At 38.2% G+C, this 4456-nt stretch overlaps 1 pseudogene; it reads left to right on the top strand.

Annotated features, from left to right (window-relative positions):
* The window catches only part of LOC103594686, a 39559-nt pseudogene extending 35387 nt beyond the window's left edge, over positions 1 to 4172 (top strand).
* Positions 4173 to 4456: the final 284 nt, after the last annotated feature.

Below are 4456 nucleotides of genomic sequence, written 5' to 3'. Positions count from 1 at the left end.
GCAGTGGGATAGCTATAGATATAGGGTCATATGGTAGATCTATCTGCAATTGTTTGAGGAACCTCCATACCATTTTCCATAGAGGCTGCACCATTTTGCAATCCCACCAACAATGTATGAGAGTTCCTTTATCCCCGCAACCTCTCCAGCATTTATTATTCAGAGTCTTTTGGATATTAGCCACGCTAACTGGGGTGAGATGATATCTCAGTGTGGTTTGGATTTGTATTTCCTGAATGCTGAGTGATGTTGAGCATTTTTTCATGTGTCTGTTGGCCATTCGTATATCTTCCTTTGAGAAATGCCTATTTAACTCTTTTGCCCATTTTTTAATTGGGTTACTTGTTTTTTGTTGTAAAGTTATTTCAGTTCCTTGTATATTCTGGATATTAATCCTTTGTGAGATGTATACTTTGCAAATATTTTCTCCCACTCTGTCGGTTCTTTTATCTCTGTTAATTGTTTCTTTTGCTGTGCAGAAGCTTTTTAGTTTCATATAATCCCATTTCTTTATTTTTCCTTTCGTTGCCCATGCTTTTGCGGTCGTATTCATGAAGTCTGTGACCAGTACTACTTCCTGAAGTGTTTCTCCTATGTTTCTTTAAGAAGTTTGATTGTTTCCGGGTGTATATTTAATTCTTTAATCCATTTTGAGTTGATTTTTGAACAGACATTTTTCAAAGGAAGACATACAAATGGCCAACAGGTTCATGAGAAAATACTCAACATCACTAGTCATCAGGGAAATGCAAATTAAAACTACATTGAGATACCACCTCACCCCAGTTCGACTGGCTATAATCAAAAAGATGGTGAATAACAAATGCTGGCAAGGGTGTGGAGAGAAGAGAATGCTCCTGCACCTTTGGTGGGACTGTAAATTAGTACAACCTCTATGGAAATCAGTGTGGAGGTTTCTCAAACAACTACAGATAGATCTTCCATATGATCCCACAATCCCACTTCTGGGTATATACCCAGAGGAATGGAAATCATCACATCGAAGGGATACCTGCATTCCCATGTTCATTGCAGCTCTGTTTACAATAGCCAAGATATGGAACCAACTTAAATGTCCATCAATGCACGATTGGATAAGGAAAATGTGGTATATATACACCATGGAATACTACTCTGCCATAAAATAGAATGAAATTCTCCCATTTGCAACAATATGGATGAGCTTGGAGAAACTTATGTTGAGTGAAGTAAGCAAAGCATAGAGGGATAAACACCACATGTACTCACTCATAAGTGGGAGCTAAGAGAGAAGGAAGGAAGGAAAGAAAGACCACAGTGGTGCATTGGACTTGCAGAGGGAGATTATATACCTTGGTATACAAAGTGGAGCTGGGGAGGAAGGGGGAGCAGGAGGGAGTTTGGGGATAATTGGGTGGGGGACACGGAGTACAAATGCAATTTGTGGTAATGGGTATGCTGCCAGTATGAATCTGGCCTTCACATTTTGAGCACGAGGGGTGATAATCAGCTCTGTATCTCATTAATATTCATAACCAATAAAAAATAAATAAAATAAATTTTTAAAAATGGCTGAGTTAAATACTCCAAGTAAAAAATAGAAATTGTCAAAATGGATAGAAAGAAAACAAGTCCCAACTATATGCCATCTAAGAGAGATGCATTTTAAAATAAAAAGATATAGGTTGAGGCTAAATGGATATCAGATTATATCCTTTACAAACAGTAAGCATGAGAAGACCAGAATGGTCTAGTAAAATAGATTTCAAGATGAAATATATTACATGAGATAAAGAAGGACATTTCATAGTGATAAAACGTCAGTTCATCAAAGAGATGTAGCAATAATAGATGTGTGTGTTTCATAAGAGAGCTTCAAAATATGTGAAACAATAATTGTCAAAATTAAATGGCAAAATATATAATTCCACAATCATAGTTGGGGAAGAATTTAATAGTTTGTATTAGCTATCTATTGCTGCTTAACAAATTACCTCAAAATTTACTGGCTTAAAACAACAAATTTGTTTCACTATGGGTAAGGAATCTGGGCACAGCTTAACTGGGTCCTCTGGCTCTGGGTCTCTCACAAGGCTGCACTCAATGTGTTGGTTGGGCCTGCAGACATCTCAACATTTCACTGTGAGAGGATCCACTTCTAAGCTCACTCTTGTGGCTGTTGACAGGCCTTAGAACCTCTCTGGTTATTGGCCATTAAGAACATTAGTTCCTTGCTACCTGCTCCTCTCTATAGGCTACTCACAATATGTTAGCTTTCTTCCTTAAGAGCAAGGGGCTGCGGAGTGGGTGGGGAGGGGAGAGAGAGAGAGAGAAAGAGAGAGAGAGAGAGAGGAGAGGGAGAGAGAGAGAGAGAGGGAGGGGGGAGAGAGAGAGAGAGAGAGAAAAGTGGTCAATGAACACTTATTATGCTGCTCCGTAAATAATTTCATTTGATCTTTCCGAATTTCTGTCTTTCCATATTGTAAATTCCTCAACAGAAGAAACCATGCCCTTTCTTTGTTACATCCTTCCCCTGTTCTACCCTCTAGTGTTAACTCCATGGTTCTATAGTGTCACAAAATTCACAGCAGACTTAACATATCTAGTGTTATTCATGGCCTCAGGAAAGGCATATTGGCATGTGCAAAGCCATCTGAATAGAACATCAGTTATGAAATAAAAGACCATAAACTGCACCTAGCTAACCATTCTGTAGTCAGTTCATGAAGTTTAGAATTTAAGATAGTGACAGGTTAACGATCTTAAAATATATTTCTAAGAATAATAATGGAAGTGGTACTTCAATTAATGGCTTTGGAAATTTTGACCTCTTGTCTCTGTACATTTGTGTTATGGGAGGGAATCAAGGGCACCTAACAATTAAAAAAAGGGATCGTGGATTCTCATCCAGCTCTATTCATTGGCAGTTGCAGGATGGAACTACAAGAACTACCTGAGTCTCAGTTGCTAAGGAGAATTGGAAATACAATCTCTGGAACAAACTCTCCCATTCCACTAATTGGTTCTGTATAACAGAGACTTAACCTGGGACTATGGATATTTGGGGCAAGTTAACTTTTTGTTGGGAGGTGAGTTATGTGCCGTTCTGTGCATTGCAGGAGGTTTAACAGCATCTACAGCCTCTGCCTACTAGACACCAGTAGTTCCCCTCCCCTCACTGCCCCACCAAGTGCGAGAACCAAAAATGTTTCCAGATATTGCCAAATGTCCACTGGGGTGGCAAAATCACCTCTCTTTTGAGAAGCATTTCCTTAGACAGTATATTTCAAACTGAGGGCCACACCCATCACTGGGTACTGAAACCAATTTATTGGGTAACAAACAGCTTTTCTGAATGAAATCAAATTTGATAGACAATATCAGTGCACTTAGACTATAATTAGAGTAGTCATATTTCATGAACTGTATATATAATGCATCATGTGTATACCGTGTTGCTATTTAAAAATCTATTTCTTACTGTGGGTTGCTGCGAAAAAGAATCTGGAAGCAACTGTTCTTAGAACCCAGCTGAGAGCTTTCAACCACAACAGCTGCTAGAAGGTCACAGACTTTATCCTAACTAATCTAATAGTTTATGATTACCAGTATGAACCTTCCCTCAAGCTGGAGGAAGTCCCACCATTCCCTCCCTAAATATGCTCAAGTCTTCCTCTCTTGATGTGTTTTCTCCTACAGTTCTGCCTGAACTCACATACTTACTAATACTACTCCTCTTTCAAGGTCTCCCAAAGTCCTCTATGATGTAATATCTGCCATTCCAGTACAAAATTATCCCTCCCTTCTCTGAACATTCTGCTTTTTGTCAATTCCATAGAAACCATACTAGGGAGGTTACTTTAAAAAATTAATAAAAGAAGGATTGGCTGTATGTGAGAGTCCATACGGGAGGCTAAGAATATTGTACACAAAGACTTTTGATGTTCTTGAGCAAATCCCTAAAAATGCAGAATATGGAAAATATACAGAACAGATTACAAATGAGATGCTGGGTATGGTTAAAGAGGAATCAGATGTAAAACAATAAGACCAACTTTTGGGGTGGTCAAATACAAGAGGTGATTCTTCGGGCTGGAAATGAACTAAGTCTGGAAAGAAAAATGATGCAATAGAAACCATGGAAGCCGTTAGTGGAAACGCTTCCTGCTAACCAGTGGAAATGGCCAATATAATCATCATTGAGTGAGTATGGTGGGTTGATAGAAAACTGATGTAATTAAGTGGTGTGTTGCATTAAAAATGTTAACATATTATTGACATCTTATAATCAAGAAAACTGATACAGAACATATTAAGGAGACCTTAAAATTAGTGATTATGGTAATAGGGTCATGTGAATCAGTTTTTGATTTGTAAAGTATTCACTTAGATTATTTCAAAGATGATATTGCTTTGAACAGAGAAGTGGAAAGATTTGAAAGCTAACTAGAAAAATTCCTAAAGATTTTCAGTGCAG

The sequence above is a fragment of the Galeopterus variegatus genome, unplaced genomic scaffold (assembly GCF_000696425.1).
Source record: "Galeopterus variegatus unplaced genomic scaffold, G_variegatus-3.0.2 Scaffold1605, whole genome shotgun sequence".
Lineage (NCBI taxonomy): Eukaryota > Metazoa > Chordata > Mammalia > Dermoptera > Cynocephalidae > Galeopterus > Galeopterus variegatus.
The sequence above is the reverse complement of the archived record's forward strand: the minus strand, read 5'-3'. Positions and strand labels throughout refer to the sequence as shown.